At 47.0% G+C, this 13560-nt stretch overlaps 1 long non-coding RNA gene across 2 annotated transcripts in view; it reads left to right on the forward strand.

Moving 5' to 3' along the window:
- The first annotated feature begins 1370 nt into the window (after nucleotides 1–1370).
- The window catches only part of LOC144137983 (uncharacterized), a 151062-nt gene continuing 138872 nt past the window's right edge, over nucleotides 1371–13560 (forward strand). Inside the window, exon 1 of one of the 2 annotated variants that reach the window (XR_013315792.1) lies at nucleotides 1371–1772. This is a non-coding gene — a long non-coding RNA (uncharacterized LOC144137983). The remainder of the gene's footprint in view (nucleotides 1773–13560) is intronic. The other variant, XR_013315791.1, reaches the window with a different exon arrangement.

Genomic DNA, 13560 nt, shown 5'->3' on the forward strand with positions numbered 1-13560 from the left:
CGGGCTCCTGAATCCGTCATATCTTGTCATAGTCCACGATTGTTTAACGCCACGTTTTCTTTTTTCTTCTTAAACTGCAGCTGATGGTCGGTGTACCGGTTCACCACGAAGGTGACGTTTTCATAGGCAGGCTGCCAGACCTTTCCAAATCTTCAAACGACTTGTTATTTGAAATAATGGTAAAATAATTAAATAGGAGTCTGTAATAAGTTTTCTTCCCAAACACTAACATTGTTCGTAACTACCACCTTGGCCTGCAAAAAATCAACACCAAACGTTCCCGCCAAAATACACTTTATCTCCTTTTTCTTAGTTTTAAAACAGCCTGTTATATTTTTCGCTTACATAATTGCACACTATTTTTCGCCTTTTTTTGGAAGTTTGTTTAAATTTGCGGTCACTAAAATGTTTCAATCCAGGCCAATGAAGAAACTAAGGCAAGCGCATGATATATGGCGGTCCATGACGACACAGACGGCCTTGATGTGAGCCGCATAGACGCTAGCGCCAGATTCCTCTCTAGTGTATATTGTTAGAAACTCTATGGGGCATCCCCACTCTGTCCCCTCTGCATTTAGGTCTTGTTTTGTCCCCGCTGTTCGCACTCCGCATCCAAACGCACTTTTTATAATGAGGACTGTACTGTAGAAGCGCCCGGACCGCGTGGCGGGACCCTCAGCTGCTTATCCTGTTTTCTATAACTTTCTGAAATTTACAACCACATGACATTTTTGCAAAGTAAAGGTAAAACCAAGCGCCTGAACAAAAAATGTGTACGCAATTTTTTCTTCCCTAAATACTCCAGAGAGAAAAACGTCAGTAAAATAATGGCAGCACCATCCAAAAATATAGTTTTGTTTGTTCGTATTCGTCGACCCAGCAAGTAATATGTTGTTACAGTATTATTTCAGTTCCACCTCAGTCAGTTATCTTGAAAAAAATGCAGCAAGTATGAAGAGAGCAACACGTTGATCGAGATTCCTAGTGCGCCCCAGAGCTATCGCCCCGTTGCGGCTAATATGTGAGCCAAACGGCTCTTGAAACCCAACATCCGAGCTAACAGACACACGTCGTAGAAGCAGTAGAAGTGGGTGCAGCGTTCGCAACTCGCGAGCAGTGACGTAAGGCGAGATGCCCGCCTGCTCCAGCCACATAGCAGATGAGTGCCTGAACTAAGCGTCCCAACTTCTTCCATTTAAAAGCGCGCGACGCGTTAGGCAATGTTTATGAGGCCGCGTTGGTGTGAGCCAAACCAGCATAAATTATTAGATTGTTCAAGCGCTTTGCTGAGGCCTTCATGTTATCTTGCAGGCGTTGGCCGTCCACGGCGCAGCTATCGGAGTTTATCAACGCGCTTATCGCGAAAGCCAGACAGCTCGCTTCCGCTGCAGAGCTCGAAAGGAAACTGATTGCAGTCGTGCTTTGCAGACGCCCTTGCAACGAGTAGGGTGATAGAATACGCCCTCCGTCTTTGTTCGCACTTGAACATGGCTCACGGCAGACAGACGTTCGCACTGGTTGGGTATTCGGAAGACCTAGAAAAGAGGCCACTGAAGTTTGCGGATCCGATTCCTCCGTCCAGGATCTGCAGTGCATGCGGCAACATTCCGAGAATGACCAATACTCTTATGTGTGGCCACACCTTCTGCGATTCGTGCTACGAAAGCTGCACCACCGCTTCAGAGTGCGTCTGTCCCCTGGATGGAGATGTTTGCGACAGAGACGGCGTCGTCAGGATCGAGTACCCGGCTGAACAGCTACTCAGACGAAAGGTGAGGCGGAGTGGGTGTGTTTGTACTACTGATTGTTATGGTGTTACGCATGGCTCTCTGACAAAAGAGACCAAATTTTGGTGGTATAAATAGCGAAAGTATTGGCTGTTTTGTTTGTCAGTAAAACACGCTCATTCTCGTTTATCGACCTTATAAATCAATGCGTCTTTCGGATGTGTCGAAGGGGGCACCAGCCGCGCATCCGGAAAATTCCAAGAATTTGGGGAAGTTATCGAGTAGTTTGCACAAAACTCGGTGTTAGTGTTGCACAATTAATCGACTGTCATAAATATATATTTCTTATAAATGAGGTGTAAACTGCCCTTCGGTCATCAGGAAACCCGATTTTGTTGTCGAAGACTTTGTTTTGCTTACTAGCGGTTGCTATTTGCCGAAAGATGCGCTGCTTACACGACACAAGGAGAGCGAATAAATTCGATGCTGCAAGGATTTCATAAATTAGGTGGGAAGACACGAAAAACAGACAACTGAGGACCAAGCATCCAAAAAATAGGCGTCATCTACCTCGAAGGTTTCATAGGTTTGCGTATGTGTTGGCCTTTCCACTGTCACGGCCACTCGCCGGTTAGAGCCTACGGCCTGATCTTAGACCGTCGGACTGCTCAGTGCGACCTACGCTTTAATTTTTTAATCGCGCACTTTATCTCAACTGCGCAGCTTAGCGAGAACCCAGCTCCGGGCCAAACCATTCGTACACAAGGCCCATTCAGATAACGGTGCTAGATGGACTGGCTTGACGTTTCAATAAGGTCTGTGCACTCTGGGGTTGCTGTATATTGAAGCGCGCGCATTGTGATGCTAAGCGTGAGGCTTGATGTGGTTCTTTTTTTTTCTGCATAAAATACACACGACATTTGCTGCAATACAAAGGGTAGGTTTAAGTACTTCATCCTGTGGACCGAAAATAACTTGCGGCCAAAGCGGTGATAAAATGAGCAGCAAAATAAGCATGCAGGGTTATTGCGTTGAATAGGTATTAGATTTAGCACTAGGTCGTATTCCCAAGAAGCCTGAGACACATGAGCATGCGGGGACCTCGTGAATCCATCAACCTGACAGTGCACCATGCGTAGAAAGCTCTGGGCAGCGTTTTTGTAATAGGTGCGGAGTACCTTAGGACCACACAATGTCCATCCGTGCGCACACCACCATCAAGCGAAATTTGATTTGAGCAGTGAGTTGCAGTTTCAGTTAGGGAATAATCAAGGTGAAACTTACGGCTCAAATCCAATGACGGTCGGGGCGCAAAGCGGATGTCAATCGGGGCGCAACTTTGATGTCATTTCGAGACCCCGTACTTCGCACCCTCGCCATCATACATGGAGTGGAGATGCTGCCATTTTTTTTCATGTATCCCTTTGTACAGGCGACTAGTTCTGCAGCAGTACCCGACCCGCCGCGGTGGCTCAGTGGCTAAGGCTTTACGCTGCTGAGCTCGATGTCGCGGAGGCCGTTTTTCTGATGGAGACGAAAAGCAGGAACGCCCATGTGCACGAGATTCCGGCTCACGTTAAAGACCCTCAGGTGTTCAATTAATCCGGAGCCCTCCACTGCGGCGCGCCGCATCGTTTGCGCTGCGTCGGCGCGTTAAATCCTTACAATCAATTAATCAATGCAGCTGTACCCGAGCTAAACAGAAAAGCGTACCGCTCAATCTTCTGCAGTGCTTCAAAATAAATAAATGGCATCACTGAATGAATGAAGGAATGAATGAATGCAGCAATCATTTAGGGAGTTACCCCAATGAATGAAGGAATGAATGAATGCAGCAATCATTTAGGGAGTTACCCCACTGACCTGTTGGACCAATGGGGTAACACCCATTACATCTGGCTCTGGGTTCATGGGCAGTAGAAAACTGATCAAGGTAGGACTGGTAAATCTGGTGGGCTTCGAACTCTCGTAATCATGGACCGCTGTATGATGTAAAAGGGTGTGGTAGTTTGATCGAGAGGAGCTTCACAATCTGACCAATTAGTTGGACAGGAAAGTTGACGGTGGATTCTGTACCTCGTGAAAAGTTGCGTGTACATATTTGATTTTTATATAGTCTTGGTTTTATGAGGAGCCACAAAATCAAAGCACCGCGCAATATTATGCTATCTATTCTTGCTCGGAACGTTAATGTCGCGGACGTATCCTGTTCTGTGCTTGGAAGTCTTTACAGTAAGCCAAAGAAAAGTGCGGATGTGTGTCGCGGCGTCTTTTTTAAGATTATGTCTGGTTTCAGAGCAGGAATGGCCGTATGAGGGGTCTGCTTTTAAATCGTAAAGTCTGAAAAGGCGGTAACCGCACAGTATGTATACGTGATTGTCCCCGTTTTTAAAACTCTCGACACCAACGACAAGAGAACTTTCACTAGTTAGACAGTTTCATATAAATTTGCGCCAAAGGTCTAGGATTCTGGACTGTCTTACCGCCAGAAAAATCTCGGCAAGGGGGTAAAAGAAAGTGACATTAAGCAGTGTTGCGTGTATGACATATGAAAGACAATAAGAAGACCGTTTTTTTAACATCGTTTAACCAGGCGAATTCGCGTTTAATTAAGGGGGACCGCAGATGAGTTGCCGTTATCGCGTTAAGATTCTACTCGGTACTATATTTACAATAGGCTCGGCGAGCGACAAAAAAGGGATACCGGGGTACCTATTTGCATGAGCGCTGTGTGTTATATCTAGGGTTCTGGGTTTTCGGAGTTTATTTTTGAGCAAATTCGGAGAGCCTTTTTCGGAGTTTATTTATTTTTGCGAATTCGGAGTTTTTCGGAGCGTCCTTTCAGAGTACAGAGAATTAGGAGTTTTTTGGAATATTAGGATCCTAGAGTATTCATCTTTAACAAATGTTATGCACAATAAAAAAAATTCGCGCCAATCCACCACGTGAACGTGGTTGGGAAGCAAAGCTGTAAACGGCACACGCAACGATTACGCATGCGACGTCACTTAAATTCCCTGACTTCGCTCTAGAAAAAAATTCCCGCGCCTTCCTGCGAGGGGAACACGAGTAAATGCAGAGCATTAGGGGTCGTTAACGCCGCGTAAAGTCGCGTTAGGGTGGGTAGTTTGGTCGTAGTTGCGTTGGTGTTGGTTTGGGGTAGAGAGAGGAGACTAAAGTCGCGTTAGGGTGGAGCGAGCGTCAACCAAGGAAGAAAGGAGCAACGCAGTGACGGAAGCACGAGCGACCGCTAGCCGCTTCATATTTGCAGCGCGCGCAGTAGAGGGAGAGCAGTACGGGGGCGAGAGCACGCATGCGCAAGCAGCGCGCGCCCTTCTACGCCCCACCGCGCTGCTATCACATTCCTGTTACGCCGAGACTGCGACGGAGCGAACGGGCTGACTACGACGCATGCGCGCGCCAGCTGCTGTTAAGAGAGAGGAGGGAAGGAGAGGCGCACCTGCTGCGGACGCGGAGCTGGGGACGCCGTCCGGCGCAGGAAGAGGCGAGGCTAAGAAATGCTCTGCATTTAAAATAGTGAAACCAGAGCGAAGTGAAATGCGCTTAACCACACCCTTTATTACTTCGGAGAAATATTCTTGGTAAGCTTAAATCAGTGCATGGTGCATGGACGATGGATGGTTCAGCTGTATCGGTGTTGCACATGAGTGGAAACTCTTTTTTATAAACCTAAAGGAAGCTCAAATCCGGTCTTCGGTGATCTCATTTCACCGTCTCTGCCGCCACGGACGGAGGTGACGAGATCGACGAGATCGGCCCATACAATCCGGCTCCTCCCAACACCCGACGCGTCTTCACCTAATGCACCCGAAACGCTACGAAGCCGAATGTAAATTTGGCTCACAAGTAGGAACACTCCGCCACATAATCGGGGTGTGCAACTTTAGCCCTGAGCACCCTCCGCTCTTTCAGTCAACTACCCAACAAGAGCAATGGGAGATGCTGCTGTACAGCCCCTCTCTGTCTACCCAGCTTCAGCAGGTCGACAGAGCACAGGCGGCGCAGACTGCGTATCGGCTCCAGGGAGGAATGAACCACTTGCCTGGGTCTCACTTTGGGCCGTTCAGAAAAGTAGGGAATATTTCTATTAAAATTTCTGAACGGCCGAGAGTGAGACTCACGGGAGTGGTTCATTCTTCCCTAGAGCCGATACGCTGTCCGCGCCGCCTGTGCTCTGTCGACCTGCTGAAGCTGGGTAGACAGAGAGGGGCTGTAGAGCAGCATCTCCCATTGCTCTTGTTGGGTAGTTTTTCCAATCAAATTTTTCCAATCAAATTAACGATGTAGTTCTTAAATCAGTTGGCGAATATAAATACTTAGGTGTAATAATTTCGTCTAATCTTAGCTGGAATGCACATGTGAAGCACGTTACATCTAAAGCCTACAACAAGCTTTTCTTTTTGAAGCGTACTTAGAAAGAAGCCACGTACAAACCAAAGCTTCTCGCGTATACTACTTTCATACGCCGAATTCTGGAGTACGCTAGTGCTGCCTGGTTCCCGGCTTCAAAGGCGAGCATTGCTTTATTGGAAAGCGTTCAACGTAAGGCGGTGCGCTTTATCTTTAAACGGTACAGGCATAGTGACTCTCCAACTGAAATGTTACAGCATGCGGGCCTTAGTGAACTGGAAAAGCGCGCCAAAGTGAACCGCTTGAAGCTTTTGTATTTACTCTTTCACAATTCGTTAAAGACAAACTCCGATACCTAAATTCTAACCAATAAAACCCGTCCTACGCGATACAAACATTCACACACACTCGAAGAATATGATTGTAAAAACGACACGTTCTACTTTTCTTTCTTTCCCCGCGCCGTCAGAGAGTGGAATTTATTAGATCGCTCCATCACTCAACAAACAACAGTAGACAAATTCACTTCTCTTTCTGAAATTGCTGTCCTTTCTCGATAACGGGTTTTCCATGTTACGCTATTTATGTGCGCCGATATGTGTGCTTTCGTAACCTTTTTGAGCAAGCGCTTACTTTTCTTCGCCGTTTACCTTTCTTGCCTTCATTGTATTGTATAACTTCTGTGTTGATTTCGATACCTTTTGAGAAAGCGCTATGTTTTCTTCGCCGTTTATCTTTCTTGCCTCTATTGTATTGTATAATTTCTCTGCTACTGCAAGCTCTGTACTTCGTGTCAACCTTCGTTATACTTCTTCGTTAACAAATGTAAAAAACAATCTGTTCGACATGTGTTCTTTGACAATGCCTGCTCCTGTAAAAATCCCAGAAGGGACTGGCAGTATCAATAAATAAAGAAATAAATGCGTTAGCACAACTTCCATAACACTGACAAAGAACTGAAATTCTTATCCAATCACTAATTTTTCCCTCCCTAAAGTGCCTTTTTTAACGCGGGTGTTTGAACTGTAGTCCTCCCCTTTTTAGTTTCTATTTTTTATTGTATTTGCTCGTGCTCCTCTCCTTTCCCTCTTTTCCTTCGTTCGCAGTGTACCGTGCCGTATAAAATTGGGTGCCACAGTGAAAATAAACGACTTGAGAGTAGTGCCCTGTCCCGTCCAGGTCGTTCGTCCTTGTTCCTTTGCAATTACTGAAACGTTCAATTTAGCGAAATGAGGTTAGAAGGGCGAATGAAATTCTAGTAAAAGAGCATATTCGGGAAAAAGGCTCGCAGTGGAGTGGCAGGGAAGGTGAGAAGTGTTTGACATCGGTTCGACTATTGTTGTGGGGAGAGGTCGTTTTTCATGGTAAGGGTCAAAAGCGACTCCCGTTGTGAAGCTTGGGAACGCAAGTGGAACGAAAAAAAAGTGGAAACATGAAAATAGAATAGGAAAAGATGTTCGAGGATGCCAGGGAAAGCATAAATTATAGTCTGGTTTTCACAGGCGGCGATCCGTGAATTCGGAGTTTTTCGGATAAATTCGAATTATCAAATTTTTACAGGCGAGTGTTTTTCGGATTTTATCGACTTTATCCGAAAACGCAGAACCTTAGTTACATCTAGGGCTGGGGGTTTTTGGAGTTTATTTGTTATGAAACTCGGCGGGTGTTTTTCGTAAACTATTTTTAGCTATATTTCGGCGTTTCTCGGAGTCTATATCTGCTACATATCGAATTATCCGAAATTCCGACTTTGTTGTAGTCTCATTTAGCTACTAATCATAGGTGAAACTATATCTGAAAACGGGAACTTCAGAGATTCGCCGCGGTGGATCACTGGCTAAGACCCTTTGCTGCTGAGCTCGTGGGGGCAGGTTAAATTCCCAGATGCCGTGACCGCTTTTCTAATACAGATGAAAATCGAAAACGCCCATCTGTTCGAGAGAGTTCGGTGGGCATTAAAGATCCCAAGGTGGTCAGAGTTATTCTGAAGCCTTCTACTACGAGGCGCCTCATCGTCTGCGTAGCGTCGGTGTATTAAACCTCATAATCAGTAACACCTAAGAACGTTCGGAGCAAATTTTTCTCTCAATGGTTTCAATGGCAGACACGCATATACGAACACGAGCACGAATAGTTGGACAAAGCATGTACGTTTCTGTTTTTACAACCACGAAGCTTGTTGCAATATACACACAAGAATATTTTACGAGATTTTTGTCGCTGATGGAAGTTTGTTTTTCGTTGTACCTTCTTTACTTTTCCAAATTCATTTCATGTTCTTTAGTTGGTAGAAGAGTGTGGTCGCCAACCTCAGGTTGTTTCTCTCAGCAAATCCCACCTCGATCGTGGCGATTGTCTATTTTGAATATCCCACTGACCTTACTCCCATTTGCTTCTCACCGACCTTTGCGTTAAGGTCGCCCATCACAATGGCGAACTGTGTTGTTGAGTTCTTCATTGCTGATCTGATAGCTCGTAGGAGCGGTCTACGACTTCATGATCATAGCTGGTTGTTGGCGCATAGGCCTGTACTATCTTTAACATGTATAGCTTGTCCAGCTTGATCACACCAGCTGCGACTCTCTCGCTAATGCTGAAAAACTCCTCCACGTTTACCGCTATTTCTCTGTGGATTTAAAACCCCAACCCTATTCTTTATTCCCTTGTGGTCCACAGTAGCACAGAATATGCCCGCTTGAGAGCTCCGTGAAGCCTTCTCCTGCCCCTCTCACTTCGCTTAACCCTGAAGTATTCCACTTTATGCCCGAGAGCTCTTCAAATTATACAGCTAAGCTCCCTCGCTAGACAGAGTGCGCACGTTGAAGGTTCCCAGGGTAGAGTACCAAAGGCGGCTTGTCCGGACCAAGCGGTTCTTAGCACCTTATGCCGTAACGCTGTTCTTACCGCCACCGTGGACCCGCTATGGTGTCTGAGGGGTTAAGGCGTTGCGCTGCTGAGCACGAGGTCGCCGGTTCGATTCCCGGCCGCGGCGGCCGCTTTTCTGATGGAGGCGAAAAGCAAAAACTCACGTGTGTACGAGATTTTAAATACGACGAAGCTGAAGAGGAACCAAAAAGAAACTAGCTGTTGGCAAAGACAGGATGTACGCACTCGGATACGAGCTGGTTAGCATTACGTAGAACATGGGCGATATAATAAAAGTACCAGAACCACTCTACACCAGGCTACACGTCAGTGACGTAAGACCAGGAGTGGAGGATAAACATCTTTCTTGTTAGCAAACTAAACGTGGACTCTTCAGTAGGTGAAGTCCTCAGTCCATGACCCCACATGCCTTGCCAGCCGCTACAGCCCGCTCCAACAGCCGAAGCTCGTCACACAAGCATGGTGAGCTGGACAAGGCGCACCTCCATAGATCAGGAGAGTTAAATGGATTTGTTTGGGGAGAGGGTGGGAGGGGCAACCAGCAACCATGCGGAAAGGGTGCAGTCTGCTCCACCTAAGGGGCAGCTAGGGGACGGAATTTATTCGGAGTAGTGGCAGACTCGTTTTGGGTGAGTAAAAGTGTTTGTTTGCAAGGCACGGTAGTGGCGTCTCCGCTCGATAGATAGGTGTCGGCGGGGGGGTGGAAGGGTACGTCTGGCCAGACGTAGATGTTGGGTAATTCCCGTGTATGTCAGGAGGGGAGCAAATGTCTCCGAGGTGGCGTTTTCTTCTCTCCTCGTGCGCCGTGTTATTTCTCGCACGCAGTGGTGCGCCATCTCGTCCCCTTTCACTCCCAGATGGGCTGGAGTCCATATGATCTGGATCTGTCGCTGCGGGGGCTGGCGGAGTAGCATTGCGCGTGCCGCAGCGGGAACAATTCCGGCCTGGAAGTTCTGGAAGGCCTTTCGGCGGGCTGTTCGTCACTACAGTAGCAGCCTGGGTAGAGGGGATGACAAGTGCGGTTACCACCTCTTGAGCTTCAGCCAGTGAGAGTGTTTTGACAGAGGCAGTGATAGCCTATCCTCCTTGGGCGGGGCTCATTGCCAAGGTGAACACTGTATAGGAGGGGTATGCGGCGGCGTCTGTGAAGACCGCGTCAGCATCGTGACTGTACTGTCGTGAGATGGCCTCCGACGAGCCTTACGCTGCCCACTGTGGTGTTCAGGTTGGTTGTTATGCGGCAAGGGTTGTACTCTAATGAGTTCTTGGGTGGGTTGATGGGGAGGCGTTGCAGCCTTGTGTATTTATTCCTAGTGCTGGGAGAACCTGGCGGCCCGCACTGGTAGCAGAAAGACCAGAAGAAACTACTGGGCATACAATCCTAGCTTATGGTGTCCCACTAATATCTAAGGAGCATTAAGAAGGGCTTACAAGATCATGAGAAGAGGACAAGCTACAGGTGTCGACGGTATAACATTGTATATTTTAAAACAGGGAAAAGAGATTGGGCTTGAAAAGCTTCCTGAACTTTATAGAATGCTTAAGGGCTTCACAAATTCCCATAGCCTGCAAACGCGTAAAAATTATTTTCATCAAAAAGTAGGGCAATTTTAAGGACAGTAAGGATTAACGACCAATTAACCTCCTCTGTTGTATAGGAGCGGAGGACCAAAGTAATACTTACTCGCGTGACTGAGAGCCCACATTCCCAACAACCCAGAGAGCAGGCTCTATTTAAGAAAATATACTCAACGCTGCGCGTAGCGATGGCGTAGAGGTAGAACACCCGCCTCGCGTGCAGAGGGACCGTGGCTCCAATCCCGGTGCCGGACAATTCTCACCGGATTAGAAAAAAAAAACAAGAAAGAAATCCGCGTATTGATGGAATTGCACAAAGGGGCTTGGGGTGCGGCCTGACCCCGGCGACCATTGCCGGCAATGCACTCCCTCACCAGAGCAGGATTGGCCACCCTGGTGTAGTAACGCCCACAACCTCCCATGAATATGCCAATTACCCTCGGCCCTCAGTCCCCAGCGGCTGCGAAGCAACTGACCACGGCGGCGGTCAGACCTGTGACGCAGCAGAGGGTGCTAAGAATCCCTCGATCCGGACAGGCCACCAATGGAATCTGAACCTGGCAACGTTTAACGCGCGAACCTTATCCAGCGAAGCAAGTCTCGAGGTGTTGTTCGAGGAATTAGAGGGCATTAAATGGGATGTAATAGGGCTTATCGAGGTTAGGAGGGCAGGCGAAGCCCTTACGGTGCTGAAAAATGGACACGTCCTATTTTACCGTGGTCTAGAGGACAGAAGAGTACTGGGAGTGGGATGTCTAGTCAATAAAAGCATAGCTGGCAACATAGACGAATACTATAGCATTAACGAAAGGGCAGCAGGTCTTGTAATTAGGCTCAATAAGAGGTACAGGCTCAAGGTGGTGCAGGGCTACGCGCCCACATCCACCCACGACGACCAAGTAGTGGAACGCTTCTATGAAGATGTGGAATCGGCATTGGCTAAAGTAAAAACACAGTATACCGTAGTGATGGGAGACCTCAATGCTAAAGTAGTTAAGAATCAGGCTGGAGACAAGACAGTTGGGAACTATGGTCTGGACTGTAGAGATAGCAGGGGGGACCTACTAGTTGAGTTTGCAGAACGGAGTAGCCTACGCATAATGAATACCTTCTTCTGTAAACGGGAGAGTCGGAAGTGGGCCTGGAGGAGCCCGAATGGGGAGCACAAAAATGAAATAGACTTCATATTATGCGATAACCCTGGCGTCGTACAGGATTTTGGAAGTGCTCGGAAGGGTAAGGTGTAGTGACTACAGTATGGTAAGATCTCGAATTAGGATAGATATGAGGAGGGACCGGAACAAGCTAGTACGAAAGAAGCCGATAAATGAGCTAACAGTAAGACGTAAAGTAGAAGAATTCAGGATCGCGCTGCAGAACCGATATTCCGCCCTTAACGAGGAAGCCGAGCCTACGACACAGGAAGCCAGCGACAACCTTACATGCATTATCACGGAGTGTGCAGTAGAAGTCGATGGCACTATGACTAGACAGGATACTAGTAAACTTACACAGGAGACAAAAGATCTAATCAGGGAACGGAAAACCATGAGAATCTCTACCGCAGCTGACAGAATAGAACTAGCCGAGTTCTCTAAGTTAATCAATAAGCGTAAGACAGCTGACATACGGAAGTATAATATGGAGAGGAACGAATACGCTGTAACGAACGGAGGTAGCCTGAAAGCAGTGAAGAGACGTCTTGGCGTGGGGAAAAATCAAATGTATGCACTTAAGGATAAGCAAGGCAATGTCATCACAAATAGGGATAAAATAGTCACAGTGGACTACGAGTTCCATTCGGATCTGTACAGTAGCCGGGACATACAGGATAATGGCGAACGAGACAGTAGTTCAGAGGAGAAAGACATCCCACCAGCAACGACCGAAGAAGTAAGGAAGGCTTTGAAAGAAATGAAAGGTGGCAAAGCACCTGGTGATGATCAGATAACCGCAGACCTCTTGAAGGATGGCGGAGAAAGTGTACTTGAAAAACTGGCAAACGTGTATACCCAATACCTCATGACCGCAATGGTACCGGAATCTTGGAAGAACGCGAACATTATCCTAATCCATAAGAAAGGTGACATGAAGGACTTGAAAAATTACAGGCCGATCAGCTTACTGTCAGTCGTCTACAAGGTATTTACCGAGGTAATCGCTAACCGAATCTGTACAACCTTACATTTCAGTCAACCTAAAGAACAAGCAGGGTTCCGTAAAGCTTATTCAACAATGGACCATATTCACACGATCAATCAGGTGATAGAGAAGTGCGCTGTGTATACGGAACCCCTATATATTGCCTTCATAGATTATGAGAAAGCATTTGACTCGGTCAAAAGCCAAGCAGTCATTCAGGCATTACAGAACCAGGGGGTAGATGAGCATTATGTAAGAATACTAGAGGATATCTACAATAGGTCTACAGCTACCATCATCCTCCATAGGGAGAGCAGTAAAATACCTATAAGGAAGGGTGTCAGTCAAGGAGACACAATCTCTCCAATGTTATTCACAGCATGCCTGCAAGAAGTATTCAGAACGTTGGGTTGGGAACAGGTGGGAGTAAGGGTTAATGAAGAACACCTCAGTAACCTCAGATTCGCTGATGACGTTGCCTTACTAAGTAACTCGGGGGACGAATTGCAAAGCATGCTTTCCGCACTTGGCGAACAGAGTAGAACCGTGGGCCTGAAAATTAATCTGCAGAAAACTTAAGTAATTATCAATAACCTCGGGACAACGCAGCAGTTTGAGATAGTTGGCGAGGCAGTGAAAGTTGTAAGCGAATATATATACTTAGGCCAAGTTGTGAACCCAGATCCCAACCATGAGGCAGAGATAATTAGAAGGATCAGAATGGGGTGGGGTGTATATGGCAGACATTTTCAGATAATGAATAGCAGCCTACCATTGTCGCTGAAGAAGAAAGTGTATGACAGCTGCATTTTACCGGTACTCACCTACGGGACACAAACTTGGAGGCTCACTAAGA

The sequence above is a fragment of the Haemaphysalis longicornis genome, unplaced genomic scaffold (assembly GCF_048455015.1).
Source record: "Haemaphysalis longicornis isolate Haplotype H1 unplaced genomic scaffold, Haemaphysalis longicornis Haplotype H1 scaffold_5, whole genome shotgun sequence".
Lineage (NCBI taxonomy): Eukaryota > Metazoa > Arthropoda > Arachnida > Ixodida > Ixodidae > Haemaphysalis > Haemaphysalis longicornis.